Source organism: Suncus etruscus, chromosome 9, assembly GCF_024139225.1.
Source record: "Suncus etruscus isolate mSunEtr1 chromosome 9, mSunEtr1.pri.cur, whole genome shotgun sequence".
Lineage (NCBI taxonomy): Eukaryota > Metazoa > Chordata > Mammalia > Eulipotyphla > Soricidae > Suncus > Suncus etruscus.
This window is the reverse complement of record NC_064856.1, coordinates 22406421-22425078: the sequence shown is the minus strand read 5'-3', so window position 1 is coordinate 22425078 and position 18658 is coordinate 22406421. Positions and strand designations below refer to the sequence as shown.

Below are 18658 nucleotides of genomic sequence, written 5' to 3'. Positions count from 1 at the left end.
ATTGGGGAGCTAAAAAGATAGTTTAGTAGGTAGAGTGCTTGCCTTGTATGTGACTGATTTGGACTCGGCCTCTGATGCCCCATATGATCCCCTAAGCCCTACTGGGCTCAGGACATGCTCATGTAATTTAAAGGTCCCGTTCCCCCCCCTCCCCCCCCCACACACACACTGGTTTTACTCCAGCAGTGTTTATGTGAATGGCTGGTGCCAGAATCAAACCTGGGGCCCTATCTGTGGAGCATGTGCTCCAGCTCATTGAATTTCTCCTCATCACTATTATTTTTTATTTACAGTGTTTGGGATTGAGCCTAGGACATGTGAGAGACATGTACTGTACATTGAGACACATTTTCTCACCAGTACAAATATTTTTTATAATATTTTGTTGTGTTGTTTGGTTTTTGGACTATACCTGGCAATGCTCAGGGCTTACTTCTGGCTCTGTGCTCAAGAACTATTCCTGATAGGCTAAGGTGACCACATGAGCTGCTGGGGATTGAACTAAGATTGGCCAAAGCAATTGCCCCATGTGCTGTACTATCACTCAGGCCCTGATACTTTAAATGTCTTTTATGATGGGGGGGCAGAGTCATACCCAGCAGTACTCAGGACTTACTCTGTCTTTGCTTTCAGGGATGACACCTAATAGTCTTGTGGAACCATCTGGGGTGCCAGGGATCAAACCCAGATCAGCCAAGTGCAGGGCAAATGCCCAATCCATTGTACTGTCACTCTGGCTTTTTTTTTTGTCTTTTTTTTCCTCCCCTTCCCACATTCTTTTGTATTTTTTAATTTTAAAAGAAGTTGTGATCTTTACCCTTAGACTCATAACAGCTTGAAGGTTAGCAGGAACAACAAAGGTCCAGCATCTACTAGAAGAAAGGCTGGGCCAAGTCCTTGCTTTGAACCTCTGTGCTCACTGCAGTCTTTGGACTTTTGTCATAGAAATGTTCTTTTGTTTTGTTTTTTGGGGCCACACCCCATGATGCAAGGCAAACACCCTACCGCTGCGCCACCACTCTGGCCCCATAAGAAATGTTCATAAGCTTCAACACACTGGCAATTTGATTGGGAAGCTTATACTGGGGAGTTTTGGGGAGGGCTATGGTGAGTTTAAAAAGTCCACGGACAAAAAACTATAGGGATAACCAATGTACTGTCCCCAGGAAGGTGAGATGGGCAAAAAATATGTATTTATATGTAATATACATTTATTATTTATATATATTCTGTGATTTTATGTTACCAACCTATCTCCTGCCTTCTCTGAAAAAGAGATGGGTGGGGTGTTGGGGGGAAGAAGATTGATTTAACATTAGACAGAAATGCCTGACATTCTTGAAATTGTATTATTTAACTGGCTGTATAAGAATAATTGAGTGACTAGAGGGGCATGTGTGTTTGATTAATCTTCTGTCATGAATCTGGTTGCAGGAGTCTGGTATATATGAGGACTGTTATAGTCTGAAGTGGTCATGGTTGCAGATGGCAGGGAGAGAGCACTGAGGAGATGATGGGAAAAGCCATGAAGTTTCATTAGATGAAAGAGGAGAAGAGAGGTTCTAGAGTAGAAGTTTCCAGACTTATTTGGCCAGTCTGCCCCCTTTGTCGAAAAAATATCAGTGACCCCTGTAAATCTACCTTTTTTAAGTTAACTAGTAGAAAGTGCCCCCAATTGTACTTGAGGTTATTATTGTCCTCTGGACCATAATTGCCCCCCCCCAAAAGGTGGTATCCACATCAGAACACACTGGGCTAAAAGAATGAGATGTAGCTTCACTTAGTTGAAGTGTCCTTATTCATGATCAGGGTTGGCCCTGGGGAATTGGGTGTTTGAACATGGAAGCAGTGGTAGAAAGATGCAGAGACTGCATTTCACCTACCATATTTTCCGGCATATAAGACGACTTTTGAAACAAAAAAATCGGGGATCGTCTTATACGCTGAGTATATCCCGAAAAATGTTTCAATATGCCGCTAAACGAAAATTGTCTGAATATTGCCACAAAACGAATTTTCCAACTCGATCCTGCACCAATCACTGCAAGGCAGCTCGGACCACCTCTCTAACTCAGCCAATCCAAGCAGGCTTTTTATGCATGCAAATTAGACAATGTTTTGGAACTGAATCTACACTGTTAAAAGCCTGCTCAGATTGGCCAGAGTCAGAGAGGAAGTCTATTACAGTATAACCTTTGAACCTTTGCTTGTTGTGATTGGCTCACTGTGGTACATACAGCTGCAGCACAGCAACATTCTGTCTTATACAGTGAATATAGGCCTAAACCTGTGTTTTAACTGCAAAATTAAGGGGTTGTCTTATACGCCCGGTTAGCTTAGCTTTGTGCCCAAAGCCAGCCCGGGCAACATAATTAGCGCAGGGACTGGAGAGATGGTACAGCAGGCAAGGTGCTTGCCTTGCACGAAGTAGACCAGCGTTGATTGATCCCGGCATTCCATATGGTCACCTGAGCACTGCCAGGAGAGTTTCTGAGCGCAGAGCTCGGTGTAGTCATCCCTGAGTATCACCAAGTGTGGCAATAAAACAAACAACCACAGAATAATTAAAGCAGAGATGTATCACTTACTGTTTAACACTAATAAGTACTTTACATTTTATCCAATGAGTGTGGGGCTAGCTCTCTAGCTTTTTTGGGAGCTGAGGAGCTACTCCTGTCTTGGACTTGGTGATGCCTAGTGAGGTGGTTTGGGGGTTAGACATAACCTGCTGGTAATTGAACCTGACCCCAAGCATCAGAGGCATGTGTTCTACCCCTTTGAGCCCTTTCTTTAAACCTAGTCCTAAGCACTTTATCTTTAGTCTCTTATTTAGTCCTTTACAACTGTACACACTTAAGAGTTTAGTACTGATGTGCAACCTCCCGTGGGAGACCCCCGACCCGAGGGGGTGTGGAAATGAAGGTTGCTAGTTATTAGTGGGTTCACTCGAGCAGAACCGACCTGTAAAGAAGAACTAGAGAAATTAGTAAGAGAAGCCTTCAAGACAACGCATGCTGTTCAAAAAGGGAAGTTTATTGTTGGGGGATCAGCTTTTAAGGGCTGAAACACGTCAGAAGGTGTTACAAGTTTTCCACCAATCACAGTTACAAACATTCATTAGCATAAACTGGGGCAGGTAATAGGGAGGGGCAAAGAGGTAGTAGACCTGAGCACGTTTTTCTAGAAGGCATAAGATTCAAACAGAGTTCTATAAATTATACTCAACAAGTATAAATAGAACCTCAGCTGTAATCTTAATAACGTTTTGCTAATACAAAGGCAGGTTGCTCTATATTTTTCTTTCTGGCTGGATATATTGGGCTGCTCTGAATTACTTTATTTGTCTATTTTCTTTGTTCTCAAGGCATGGGCGCCTTTGGTCACGTGGGTGACCAGATTAGGAATTACTGAGGTGTCTTTATGTTCTAGGTTTATCAGCTAGGCTCCCCACACTGATGAGGAAACCGAAGCATGGGGAGGTAAAAAAATGTGTTAAGTTCACTGTGACTTGTTCTTACTTTTAGTGTAATTGCAGAACACTAGGGACTTTTTCTTGAGGTAAGCAACCCCTCTCTCCTCCCCAGTCCCCTGCTTCTGGGACCATTGGTGTTTCCTGAGTTCAGGACACAGCTTTCTTCTGGAGGTTGTCATTGCCTTCATTTAAGTCAGTTAGTCTCCAGGATGCCACTCTGAAGTAATTCTTTTAGAGACTGGTCACCACAATACTAAAAATAACATTGTCCTAGAGAATATTTATAGTTTTTTTTCACTCCCTCTTGAGTACAGATTGTGCCCTATCTGGAAAATACCACTTATTTTAGGACTCTGGAGTTGGATATTTAAATGGGAGGACTTGTTCAGTGGTAAGTAATCATATTTCAAGTGAGTTCAACAGAGATTTGGATGCTTTCGAAATTGCTTGCCATGTATTTAATGTTGGGGTGATATTCAACCTGAACAAAGTTAAGCAGAAGAGTAAAAGGCACATAGAAGAGGGTGGAGGGGGCACAAGCGAGAGTTTAGGAAGGATTTCTCAGGAGAGTTTACTATCGTTACTATCTTGACTAATTTTTAGGGATGGGGGGGAGGCAGGTGGTTTTAGGATCATAGCCAGTGGTGCCCAGAGGTTACTTTTGGCTCTGCACTCAGGGATTACTCCTAGAGATTCAGGGGACCATATGGGGATCTAACCCCAGTCTGCTGTGTATAAGGCAAACATCCTACTTGCTGTTTTATTGCTTTGGCCCCTTGACTTGAGTTTTGAAGGAAAATAGGATTTTTGCCTTGTAAGTAAACAATCACAAAGTCAAGTAATTAAGTGAAAATTGCTAAAGGCATGATCAAAGTTTTTACCTTCTGATACTATTTCCAGTGTGTCTAGATTCGTAATGTAATAGAATTTTCTATTATTATTGAATTACCTCTTTACTCTTGGCTCCTTGAAATGCCCTTGGGACACCCTCGGTCTGCTAGGAATTGGGCCTTGGATCAGTTGTGGGAAGAAACAATGTAGCTGTATAGTCCCTGAAGGTGTGCTCAGTTCTCAGCAGATGTGTTTCCTGTTTCTATATGAGGTATTGGTTTCCTAGAACCTGACTCCTGTTACCTCTTTGTGTGTGTGTGTGTGTGTGTGGGTGGGGTGGGGTAAGGGGGGGTGGTGGGCGTATGCAATGCTCTGAGATTATTTCTGGCTTTGCACTCAGGAGTTATTCCTGACAGGTTTAGGAGAATATCTGGGGTGCCAAGGATCGAACCTAGATTGCCATGTACAAAGAAAGGCAAGCACCTTACCTGTTGCCCAACAATTCACTTCTTTTTTTCTTTTTATTTATTTATTTGTTGTTGTTGTTTTTTTTTTTTTTGAGTCACATTGGCTAGCTGGCGCTAAGGCATTAGTCCTGACTGTGCTCAGAAATTACTCTCATGGCAGCTCAGGGGACCATATGGGATGCTGGGGATTGAACCCTGGTTGGCTGCTGTGCTGTCCGCTCGGGCTCCAACAATTCACTTTCTAAACTTTTCTTTCATGTGAATATAGTTCATTGATGATTACTGTCCAGAAGGTATTCAGACATTCAGGCATGAACATATATGTATAGATCACTGACATTTTTTGAATGGGACCTTTTGAAACTTTGCATGCAATTAAGTAAAGGGTAGAGATCACAAGTATATTGCTTGATGGATTTTCACCATGTGTTTACTCCTATCAGTTTCAGTTTCAGACCGATAGAATGTTTGGAGCACCCCGGACTGTTTTCTTATCCTCCTTTCCTGATAATACATGCTTTGTATCTGGTTTGTTTGCTCAACATTATGATTGAGATTCATGCAGATTGCTGAGGAGCACTGATTACTGTCTCATACTTCAGAAAGGAGTCCTGGAATAATCATGTCTCATGCATTGTTGATAGTGGGGCATGAAGTTATTGTTAACTGGTACAGATTTTGTGAGGACCAAACTGGTTATTTTGCAAGAGCCTAGAATCAAGATGCTAAATTTCTGCCGTCTAATCTAGGAGACTATCGCACACAAGGCTAGGACAGTGAGGAGGGGTCAACTTTTAGGGCAAAATTGGTTTTGAGATAATTCAGGGAGATTATATTTTCTTTTTCTTTTTGTGAGAAGATTATTATTAGGTTTCCAGAGGTGACTGAGCGAGGTTGTGTACAGGTGTGTAGGTATGAAGCAGCTCAATGTTTTCAGAACCTGCAGAGCAATGCTTTGATTTCCAGATTGATTAGGAATATAATAGTATGCAAATAGTATCTGGGGGAGAAATTTTGAGGGAAAATTATATTTGGTTTTGTTTTCAAAACTCAGGAGGAACAGCAAAGGGTGGCTCTGCACTCAGGAACCATCAATCCTGGCTGGCTCAGGGGACCATTTGGGGTGATGAGGACCAAACTCTGATTGACCCTATTGCAGGCTCACACCTGGTTATAGATGCCATATCCTATACCATGGCTCTGACTCCATGAGGAAAGTCTTTGTGCTTACATTTGACTTCTATTTTAATCTGGGGTTATGGGAATTGGCCACTTGAGTGGATAGACCTGGTCATAAGTTCATCTTTGTGGAGAATGTAAACAGTGGCAATTTTGAGGACTATTCCTGCTAAGGAAGAGCTTCCAGTAGTGCTGGCTGTGTGGGGCTCATGGGATTAGATATAATTTACTACAATGATATCACCCCTCCCCTCCAAAGATTGAGATGATGTAAGTGAGATATCCTGTTCAGCCACCCCAACCCTCCCCACCTCAAGAAATTCCAAGGACTGGATTTAGATACAGACCCAGTCATGGGATTTTGTAACAATGTAGTATTTTCTATTGCATTAGTTTATTGGGGCTGCCATAGGAAAAACAGATTATTTGGTTTCAGCATGTTTGTTTTCCCACTGTTTTATAGGCTTGAAGTCGAAGGTAATGGGGTTAGTTTTATTTTTTGAAGTCTCATCTCCGTTCTGTCTTGTATGAATCCCCCCCCCCCTTTTTTTTTGCTTTTGGGCCACACCCAGCGAACGCTCAGGGGTTACTCCTGGCTCTGTGCTCAGAAATCGCACCTGGCAGGCACGGGGGACCATATGGGATGCTGGGATTTGAACCAACATCAGTCCTATGTCGGCCACTTGCAAGGCAAATGCCCTACTGCTGTTGCTATCTCTTCGGCCCCTTCCCCCCAACCCCCCATTTTTTGGGGGGAAGGACACCCGGTGATGTCAGATCAGAAGTTACTTCTGGCTATGTGCTCAGAAATCACTCTTGGCTTGGGGGACCATATGGGATGCCGGGGGATCTAACCACAGTCCATCCTATGTGAACATATGCAAGGCAAATGCCCTACCACTTGTGCCACTGCTCCAGCCCCTTATGAATCTTTTTTTAAAAGGACACTGGCCCTATGGGTTGAGGCTTACTTCATGACCCCATTTTAATCTGATGATTTCTTCTTATTCTTTTGATTTTTGGCTCACACCTGGTGATAGTCAGGGTTTACTCATGGCTCTGTGCGCAGTAATCATTCCTGGCAGGCTCAGTGGTTATCTGGGATCCCAGGGAGGGAACCGGGGTCAGCTGCATGTAAGGCAAGTGCTCTTCCTGCTGTACTATTATTCTGTCCCCTAACATGATTTTCTTTATAAAGCCCATTTCCTAGTCACTTACTGAGCTATGGGGGCTGACACTTCAGCTTTGCTTTTTTGGTGGGATTGATGGAAGGGACCATACACAATTCAACTGATAGTGCTCATGTATCAGAACCTCCTATAGTAAGAGTTAGAGGTATAAGAGGATTGTCATTTGTACCAGGCAGCACATTGCCTAGACAAGTTGATTTAGCGTGCTTGAGTCTAGTATAACCTTTGGGGGCAGGGATTGACTTGCACACACACCGAACTTAGTTTCTTGCATGCCAAAGAACAGAGATTGAAGAGAGGGACCTCCCTGCACTCTGAAGGTCATAGCTGTTGAGAGACACAAGGAAGACTTCTGTAACTTTCAGTGTTCTTAATAATCTATTTCAGTGCTGAACATTTGTGACTCTTGCTTGCTGTCTAACTCTTCCCTTTGATTGGGCAGGAATTTAACTAACAGTCCTGGAATTTGAATATTTGAATACCAAAGATTTGTTTGTAAATCAGATCATTGTAACCATCATCCTTTTGGGGGCAGGAAATTGTTTTCTGTAGCATTTAACTTTATATTTTTTCTGTTGTAATGGCCACAAAGAGGGTAGAGGGTGATGATATCTTTTTAAGGAAGTGGTGTGTGCATGCATGCATGAGTGTGTGCTCCTGATAAAAACCAGGAATTTTCTTTTATCACTGAGCTTCCTGTTCTTTTGAGAATTGCCTTTGGGGGGGACCAGGGTATAACTTAAGCTGGACCCGGTTTGACACCCCCTCAAGTAGCCCTGCTTCAGCATCACAAGGTTGTCCTCACATCCTTTCCCTAACAAAAAATAAGAGTTTTTTTTTTTTGGGGGGGTGGGGGGAATCTGACTGTACTTTAGAATTCATATTGGATACCAACCAAGCATTGAATCTGACACTGCTGTGTGCTTATTTGCTGTACTATTTATTGTCTGGCCCCAATATTTAAAAAAATTTTTTATAAGTTTTTCACAGTTGCATTTCAGTAACATAGTGACAGTGAATTAGGCTGTTCCCAATGTAGACCTTCCTCCACCATAGTTTCCACATGCATCCTGTACGTTGGCCCTTATCTCCATAGTCTGCTAATGTAACAGATCCATTTTGTGTATAGCTTATTGTAGTTTGGGTCTATTGATTCTACTTGAGTATTTAGGGTTGACCATATTTTATTATCATTCTACGCTCCTGGGACCATTTGGTCCCTGGGTCCCTTCCACCAAGATCCTACAACGGAGGTCTTCTGATTTCATCTCACTGTTAGGTGGTGAGATAGGGCAACCTGCCCTTAGATCAAGTTGCTGCTATTTCCTCGTCAGGGATCATGAATCTACCCTGGTGCAAATTATTAAGGCCCATTTTTTTTGAGAGGAAATGACTCCTCCGAATTTCTGGGGACTAATTGGGTTAGATATAATGGTGCTTGGGAGTCTGTGTGATACCAGAGATTGAGCTCAGGGCCCTGTCCATCCAGGCATATGTTCGAGCCCTTTGTACTATCTCATCTCCCTGGCTCCAAATTTGGCATCTTTAATTAGTGAAGGGCAGCTCAGGCTTTCTTTCTTGTTGGTTGTGATGGTTGTAGAGTTACATCCTGTGAGTGTTAGGGGCCAGGATTACTTTGCCAGCAGTTGCAAGCATGAAGGGGCAGGCATGAAGTGCAGGGATCAAATCCAGAACTTCATTCATGACAGTTATGTTCTCTACCATTCAGGCCTTTAAATTAAATAATTAAAATTTGGTTTTTGGGCCACAACTGATGGTGCTCAGGGGCTAATTCTGGCTCAGTGCTCATGGTCACCTCTGGTGGCCTTTGTAAACCATGTTGTACTGGGGTCAACCTGGGCCTTCTGCGTTCAAAGCATACTCGCCAATCCTTCTATCCAGCTATGTGATCCCAAATTAGCCATTAAGGAATATATTTATATTTTTCTTTATTGGTGTAAAATCACATTGTCCTTTTACTGTATGTGGGATCTTTAGGGATGTCCTTTTGGAGTCCTGATAGTTCAAATTTATGCACTTTTTTGTTTGTTGGTTTTCTTGGTTCCTCCCAGCTCTGCACTCAGGCATTATTCCTGGCAGTGTTTGAGGGAATTTATGCTATGCAGAGATTGAAGATGGGTTAGTCCCATGCAAGGCAAGCACCTTTTCCATTGTATCATCTCTCTAGCCAACACATTTATGTACTTTTAAGATTTTTCTCCTCCTTGCTTTGTTCTTTTTTAAAATTTTTCAAGGTAGAAACTTAATTGATCTCAAGTTTTTTCCTTAATATAAGCCTTTAATGCTCTTAACCTTTCCCTAAGCAACATTTAAGCTGCATTTCATGAATTTTTATATATAGTGTTTTGATGCTTATTCAGTTATTTTCTTTGTGTATTTTAGAGTGGGGTGGGCTATACTGGGTGGGGCTTAAGGAGTGACCCCTGACTGTGGTCAGGGGACCATTTTTGGTGCTGGGAATCAAACCAGTATTGGTCACATTCAAGGCAAGCTTCGTTACTGCCCATAAAATCTCTTTCACTCTATTAATTTATTTCTGATTTCTCTCTATACATTTTTGAATGATTTATTTAGTGATAGAACCAGTAATGTTTGTGCAGTACTGCTACACCGTGCCTACCATAAAAGGATTTTTAGTTTGATGTAGTCCTATTTGTTTATTTTGCTTTGCATTTCTTTGCCAGTAGGGTTGTTTCTTTAAAGACTCCTCTGAAGTCCAACTCCTGTAGTCCTGCCTTTGAATAACTACATGTTTTTAAAATGAATTGCTTACAGAAAATATATAACTGGGTCTTGTAATATTTCCCTTTAATTGGTATGTTCAGACATTTATATTTAATGTAATTATTATGATTGAATTGAAAATCTGTTATTTTGCTAGTTGACTGGGTTATTTACTTTTTCCCCGTAGATATTTTGAGTGGATGGGGAGTTCTCCCAAGCCAGGCTCATGGGTCATGGCTACCACTTCCTTTACTTCATGAGTAACAAGGCCAGGTGGTTTACTGTGAGAGTCTAACAGTGTGTTGTTGCTTGGGCCCAATAATGCACAGGACCGTTCCAGCAGTGCTTGAAAACCACTACAGCTACACCAGAGATGCCTGGGGGAGGGGGACTGTGGTGCCTCTACCACATGGGATTGAACTAGATTAAAACATATTCAAGTGGCTGGAGAGATAGCATGGAGGTAAGGCGTTTGCCTTTCATGCAGAAGGTCATCAGTTTGAATCCTGGCATCCTATATGGTCCCCCGTGCCTGCCAGGAGCAGTTTCTGAGCATGGAGCCAGGTGTAATCCCTGAGCACTGTCAGGTGTGATCCAAAAACCACACACACAAAAACAAAAAACAAATAACACGTTCAAAGCATATGCCTTGACCCCTGTACTACCTCTCCTGCCCTATATTCCATACAGGGTTCTCAAACTCAATTTACCTGGGGGCTGCAGGAGGCAAAGTCGGGTGATCCTTGAGTGCAAAGTCAGTAGTAAGCCTTGAACATTGGGGGGTGTGACCCAAACAACTAAAACAAAACAAAACCAAAAAAGATTCCTCTAGGGCAGGGCCACAAAATGTTGTACGGAGGGCCACAAATAGCCCGCGGGCCGTGAGTTTGAGACCCCTGGTTTAGTATGAGTGCTTTTTAAATTCCATTTTTTTTCTTTTGTTTTTGGAGTTATTCCTGGCCCTGTGCTCAGAAATTGGTCCTGGCGATAGCACAGCGGTGAGGTGTTTGCCTTGCACAAGGCCAACACAGGATGGACTCTAGTTTGAATCTCAGCATCCCATATGGACCAGGAGTGACTTCTGAGCACAGAGCCCAGGAGTAACTCCTGAGTGCTGCCAGGTGTGATCCAAAAACCAAAAAAAAAAAAGTAAGAGAGAAAGGAAGGAAGGAAAAAAAAGAAAAGAAGAGTGAGACCATTCTGCGTCTTTCTCTCTCTGACTTATTTCGCTCAGCATAATAGATTCCATGTACATCCAATTTTAGGAAAATTTCATGACTTCGTCTCTTCTGGAGGCTGCATAATATTTCATAGTATATATGGGCTTTAAGAAAAATGAAAGACACTTTTGCAATAATTTTCAGAGACAAAAGAGAGGAGGGCTGGAAGTTCCAGCTCATGACATGAAGCTCACCACAAAGAGTGATGAGTTTAGTTAGAAAAATAACTACATTGAGAACTGTCCTAACAGAGAGAATATATGAGGGAAGTAGAAAGCCTGTCTAGAGTACAGGTGGGGGTGGGGTGAGGAGGAGGTATATTTGTGACATTGGTGATGGGAATGTTGCACTGGTGATGGGGGGGTGTTCTGTGCATGACTGAAACCCAACCACAATCATGTTTGTAATCAAGGTGTTTAAATAAAATATTGAAAAAAAGAAAAGAAAAGAAATCGCTCCTGGCAAGCTCAAGGGACCATATGGGATGCTGGAAATCGAACGCAGGTCCGTCCTAGGTCAACACTGTGTATAGCGTTTGCTTTACGTTTACGTCCTACCACTGTATTATCTCTTTGGTCCCTTAAAATTACATTTTAGAGGCTTCGTCCCGGGGTCAACATGGCGGGCCGGCACACAGTCGAAACCTCAGGCCGATGGCTGGAAGGTCTTCGGAAATGGTACTATAGCACTGCAGGGTATAACAAACTGGGGCTGATGTGTGATGACAAGATCTACGAGGTCGAGGATGTAAAAGAAGCTTCCTGAGGCTTCCTGAGAACATTTACGACAGGATGTTCCGCATCAAGAGAGCCCTGGACCTGACCGTCCGAGCAGAGATCCTGCCCAAGGAACAGTGGACGAAATACGAGGAGCATAAATTCTACCTTGAGCCATATCTGAAAGAGGTTATTCAGGAAAGAAAAGAGAGAGAGGAATGGGCAAAGAAATAATCTTGGAATCTGGATGCAGCTGGCCTCAGCGAATTTTGGAGAAGTTGGTCCAAGCTGAAATGTACAATTTTTGAGATTATTTAGGCTGCAGGTGTATGTCTCTAAATAAATATCATAATCATTGAAAAAAATTATATTTTAGAGCAGGTATATGGTTTAACAGTAGAGTACAAGCCTCTTAAGTGTGAGGTCCTGGGGTTGATAACCATGGTTTGTTGGTTTTTTTGTTTTGTTTTGTTTTGATTTTGGTTCACACCTGGCAGGCTCAGGAGACCATATGGGATGCCAGGATTTGAACCACTGTCCTTCTGCATGCAAGGCAAACATGTTACATTCTATCTCTCTGGCCCAGGGATTACTCTTAACAGTGCTTGGGGTGCTAGAGATCAAATCTGGGTTAACCATCTGCAAGACAAGCACATACCCACTGTATTATCTCTCTGACATCCCTTATTCAGCAGGAATAATAACAGTACCAGTCTTACTAGAATGATCATGAAGCATGTTACAATAAACATTAGATACCATATTTATTATTAGCAATACATTCTAGAAAGTCAAATTCAGTTTTAAGTTTTTAGAAGCTGAGTTCTTACAGTAGGATTTATATCTGAAAACCATCTGTCTCCAAGTGGATAAATATAACTTACTTCTCTATTAGTTAGGAAATAACCTTTGCTCTGTATTGTATTTGCTCTGTATTAGCAGAAAGAGAGCAGAGCTAATTAATTTCTACCTTGCTACCAATAATGCAATATTGTACCTTCTCTTTACGTTAGCAATAATGTGCCTTATTCCCAGGGCAGAAAGATCAATACAGAATTAGATTTTTCAAGTCAGCTTTCCTAGGACCCAAAGTACTTTATTTTACAGTTCATTTTTAATTACTTCTGAAAACTTAGAATCCTTACCTTTACACATGTCTTATTGTTGTTTGTTTTTATAGTCTCTTCCTTTTTACCAGTTATTGAACAAATCTTGTCAGTAGATATCTAATGCTCAGTGGGAATCACAGAATGGTGATTTACCCTGGTGAGAGTTATTAGAAATACTTGGCAGATGACCTAGGTAAATATTGCCCAACAATTAAAGAAAAGGTCAATATTATTAATTTATTTTCACTGTCTAACAAGGACACAGTTATCAGTTCAAAGAGAATTCCTTTTGGGGGGAGGTTACACAACACGGCTTGGGAACCCTGTGATTCTGGGGATTAAACCAAGGGCTCCTGCATACAGAACATGTGCTTCAGCCCTTTGGACTATTTCTCTGTCCCAGTGAGAATTACTTTTTGTTTGGTTTTGGGCCACACTTGCTGATACTCAGGTGTAACTGTTGGTGTACACTCAGGAGTTATTTCTGGGACCATATGCTGGGGAACAAACCTGTGTCAGCTGTAAGCAAGACAAGCATTCTATTTGCTGTACTATCCTCTAATCTGGAGAATTCCTTTTTTTTTTTCTTTTTTCTTCTTCCTGACACATCTGGTAGTGCTCAGGTCTCTGAGTTCAGGAATCAGACCTGGGGTGTGATAATACAGTGGGTACGTGCTTGTCTTGCAGATGGTTAACCCAGGTTTGATCTCTAGCACCCCAGTACAGTGCCAGGGATTCTATGAGATGCTGGTCAAGCACCCTACGAACTACTATCACTCTGGTCCCACCAAGAATTATTCCTATATAGCCTCTGCACCTGTTACTGAATCTTTTTAATTAGATTGGTATTAGAACCTTTGAATTTCAAGTACTCTCCAGTAAGTATAGTAGAATGTAATTATATGTAGGATAGAAATTATGTATATATTATGTGCTTTGGAATCAAAAAGGTGATTTATTTTACCTCCAGATCTGTGGTTTAGTAAGTTATTTACAATTTTTTGGATTTGAGCCACACCTATTGATGCTCAGGGGTTACTTCTGGCTCCATACTCAGTCATTACTCCTGGTGGTGCTTAGGGGAACATGTGGAATGCTGGGAATCGAATCCAGCACAGCTGAATGCAAAGTAAGCACCCTACCTGCTCTACTATCATTCTGGTCCCTAGTAAGTTAATATTTTAACTTTGATATCAAGGTTAAGGCGTAGCAGTGCTACATTAAGAATTACAGGGGCCGGGAAGGTGGCGCTAGAGGTAAGGTGTCTGCCTTACAAGCGCTAGCCAAGGAACGGACCGCGGTTCGATCCCCCGGCGTCCCATATGGTCCCCCCAAGCCAGGGGCGATTTCTGAGCACATAGCCAGGAGTAACCCCTGAGCGTCAAACGGGTGTGGCCCAAAATCCAAAAAAAAAAAAAAAAAAAAAAAAAAAGAATTACAGTACTGGAGACAAGGTTGGAAAATGGTTAGTCTAGATAAAATGTTTTCTAAAAATATCCCTGATTTTATTGGGGGCCTGAGCAAATAGTACAGTGAGTAGGGCATTTGCCTTGCATGTGCCAGATACTGTTTGATCCCATATGGTTCTCTGAACACCATTAGGAGTGACTCCTGTGTACAGAGCCAGGAGTAATCTACATGCAACCACTACGTGTGGCCCCAAACAAAACAAAACAAAACAAAACAAAAAATCACTGTGATTTTATTGGACAAACTTAGACTTAACTTGTACCAGGATACTTTGAATGACTGCTAGAGAAACTGGAAAGTATAATGAGGCAAACTACCTAAGTCTTAGAAATCTTTGTGTCCCTTTTAAGATCATATGTGTAAACATATATTTTTTGGTAGTCAGTTTACTTGGATAACTGTTTTAGTATAGACAGTCTGGAATTGTTAAATGTGGTAGTGAGACTTTGGGGGGGGCTATTTTGGGGCACAACTGACAGTGCTCAGGCGTTACTCCTGGCTCTGCACTCAGAAATTGCTTCTGAAGGCTTGGGGGATCAAACACTGGTTGGCCACTGGTTGGCCATGCTTGGCAAACGCCCTACTCACTTGTGCTGTAGCTCTGGCCCCTGAGGTATTTTGTTTATACCTTTGTAACAGAACATTGCCTAATGGAAAGTTTACTTTTGAAGGTATGTGAAAGAGACAGTTTGTATTTTGTGTGTGTGTGTGTGTGTGTGTGTGTGTGTGTGTGTGTGTGTGTGTATCCCCCAATTCACAATACAGACCAGGCAAAGAGCCTGGGTAGAGGTGTATATGGGGTGCATTTACTGTCTCTCCTCTTTCTGTACAGTCAGTGTAAAAGAACACAGCCTGTGGTAAGAATTGGGAGGCCTTATCCTTTCTTTTCTTTTTTTTTTTGATTTTTTTATATGCAACATTCCCATGACCAATATCCCAAGTGTCCTTCCTCCCCACCCCACACCAGCCTGTACTCTAGACAGGCTTTCTACTTCCCTCATTCAGTCACATTTTGTTATGATAGTTCTCAGTGTAATTATTTCCTGTGACTACACTAAACAATCCCTGTGGTGAGCTTCATGTCAGGAGCTGGACCCTCCAGTCCTCCTCTATTTTATCTCTGAGAATCATTACACAAATGTTTTTTATTTTTCTCAAAACCTATAGATGAGGGAGACCATTCTGTGTTTATCTCTCTCCCTCTGACTTATTTCACTCAGCATTATAGATTCCATATACATTCATGTATAGGAAAATTTCATGACTTCATCTCTTCTTATGGCTGCATAATATTCCATTGTGTATATGTACCATAGTTTCTTTAACCATTCATCTATTGTGGGGCATCTAGGCTGTTTCCAGAGTCTGGCTATTGTAAACAATGCTGCAATGAATATAGGTGTGAGAAAGGGATTTTTGTATTGTATTTTTGTGTTCCTAGGATATATCCCTAGGAGTGGTATAGCTGGATCGTTTGGGAGCTCAACTTCCAGCTTTTGGAGAAATCTCCATATCACTTCCCACAAAGGTTGAGCCAGACGGCAGTCCCACCAGCAGTGAATAAGAGTTCCTTTCTCTTCACATTCCTGCCAGCACTGTTCTCATTCTTTCTGATATGTGCCAATCTCTGTGGTGTGAGATGGTACCTCATAGTTGTTTTGATTTGCATCTCCCTGATGATTAGTGATGTGGAGCATTTGTTCATGTGCCTTTTAGCCATTTGTATTTCTTTTTTGTCAAAGTGTCTGTTCATTTCTTCTCCCCATTTTTTGATGGGGTTAGATGTTTTTTTTTTTCTTGTAAAGTTCTGTCAGTGCCTTGTATATTTTGGATATTAACCCCTTATCTGATGGGTATTGGGTGAATAGTTTCTCCCACTCAGAGGGTGGCTTTTTGTATTCTGGGCACTATTTCCTTTGAGGTGCAGAAGCTTCTCAGCTCAATATAGTCCCATTTATTTATTTCTGCTTTCACTTGTTTGGACAGTACTGTTTCCTCTTTAAAGATAACTTTAGTCTCAATGTCATGGAGTGTTTGGCCTACGTGTTTTTCTATATACTTTATGGTTTCAGGTCTGATATCTAGGTCTTTGGATTTTTACCTTTGTACATGATGTTAACTGGAGGTCTAAGTTCACTTTTTTACAAGTGGCTAGCCAGTTGTGCCAACACCACTTATTGAAGAGGTCTTCCCTGTTCCATTTAGGATTTCTTGCACCTTTATCAAAAATTAGGTGACGGTATATCTGGGGAACATTCTCTGAGTACTCGAGCCTAGAGACAGTTTTTGCTGACAAAAGCAGTCTGGCCAAAGTGTCTCATATTGAGGCCACTGGTGTCAGCTATTTTTGTGATTATTTTGCATATATAGACTTGATTGAGTTTTCCATGTCTAATGGATGATTGCTAGACTTAAATTTGCTTATGAATTTGTCTCTTTTCCCTAGCCTTAAAATTATTTTTGTTTTTTGTTTCCATACTAATGATGCTCAGGGGTTACTCCTGGCAGTACTCTGGAGACAGAGGATGCTGGGGATAGAACCTGGGTTGGCTGCCAGCTTGGCAAGCACCCTACTCACTGTTCTATCTCTGTGACCTGTTTACAAATTTTAGAAATATAATTTTTCTTTGAAAAACGTCATTTGTATTTTGATAAGGATTGCATTGAGTTTGTAACTTTCTTTTTTTTTTTTTTATAAATAAAATCTTTTAACTGAATCACCATGAAATACAGTTTACAAAGTTGTTTGAGTTTTGGTTAAAGTACAACACCCTTCACCTGTGCACATTTCCTGCTACCAATGTCCCCAATTTTCCCCTTGACCTTTCCCCTGCTTGCCTCTGGTGTAGATTTTCTTCTTTCTCCTCCTTTTTCTCCCCTTCCTCCTCCTTCTACCCCCTCTTCTTTTCTCTTTCTTTCTTTCTTTCTTTCTTTCTTTCTTTCTTTCTTTCTTTCTTTCTTTCTTTCTTTCTTTCTTTCTTTCTTTCTTTCTTTCTTTCTTTCTTTCTTTCTTTCTTTCTTTCTTTCTTTCTTTCTCTCTCTCTTCCTTCCTTTCTTTCTTTTCCTTCCTTCCTTCCTTCCTTCCTTCCTTCCTTCCTTCCTTCCTTCCTTCCTTCCTTCCTTCCTTCCTTCCTTCCTTCCTCTCTCTCCTTCCTTCCTTCCTTCCTTCCTTCCTTCCTTCCTTCCTTCCTTCCTTCCTTCCTTCCTTCCTTCCTTCCTTCCTTCCTTCCTTCCTTCCTTCCTTCTTTCCTTCCTTCCTGTTTTGTTTTTGGGTCACACCTGGCAGTGCTCAGGGGTTATTCATGGCTCTATGCTCAGAAATCACTCCTGGCAGGCTCAGGGGACCATATGGGATGCCAGGACTCGAACCACCGTCCTTCTGTATGCAAGGCAAACGCCTTACCTCCATGCTATCTCTCCGGCCCCTTTTCTATTTTTCTTTTAGACACTGGTTTGCAATATTGTTACTGAAGGGGCATCAAGCCTATCACATCATCTTTCAGCACCCAGTTCTTGTCCAAAGTGATCATTTCCAACCATTGTCATGGTGGTCCTTTCTCTGCCCTAACTGCACTTTCCCTGCTATTTGTGGCAAGATTCCTACCTTGGACTGATTTTCCTGGCCCTTATCTATTGTCTTTAGATAGTAATAAAATTATTAAAAATTTTAATGAATTTTTTTAAAGAATTATATCCTACAAATAAGTAAGATCATTCTATGTCTCTCCCTCTGACTCATTTCGCGCCTAGTCTAGTAATCTCCATTTCCATCCATGTATATGCAAATTTCATGACACTTTTTTAATAGCTTCATAGTATTCCCCATACAATAGCCCTCAGTCCCCCTTCAACCTGTCTCCTTGGTTGGCAGAAAATAATTTATCTTTTTGTGGGGAGGGGGCACACCCAGTGACGCTCAGGGGTTACTCCTGGGTATGCACTCAGAAATTGCTCCTGGCTTGGGGAACCATATGGGACACTGGGGATCGAACCTAGGTCTGTCCTGGATCAGCCTCATGCAAGGCAAACACCTTACCGCTGTGCTATCGCTCCAGCCCAATTTATCTTATATTGCTTAGTTACAATAAAATAAGTGGAATTAAGAAAAAAAGTTCAGTATAAGAAAATTTATGGCTCTTTCCTTCCTGGGAGCCGGGAGTCTCTAGCAGCATGGGGTTCGGCAGGCCTCTGCCATGCCGGAGGCCTTCTTAAACAGGCCTGGGGGGTGTGTGGGACTTAGGTGACCCCAGCACCCCTCT

The 18658-nt window shown here is 41.8% G+C and overlaps 1 protein-coding gene, 1 non-coding gene and 1 pseudogene across 4 annotated transcripts in view; 2 read left to right on the top strand and 1 right to left on the bottom strand.

The window, feature by feature from the left end:
* The window catches only part of CHD6 (chromodomain helicase DNA binding protein 6), a 238513-nt gene that overhangs the window by 23987 nt on the left and 195868 nt on the right, over positions 1 to 18658 (top strand). The window lies entirely within an intron of this gene.
* On the top strand, positions 11723 to 12185 carry LOC126017485 (cytochrome b-c1 complex subunit 7-like; annotated as a pseudogene).
* LOC126019370 (small nucleolar RNA SNORA51) lies at positions 15140 to 15273 on the bottom strand. Its single transcript, XR_007499093.1, has one exon. It is a non-coding gene; the product is annotated as a small nucleolar RNA SNORA51 (small nucleolar RNA).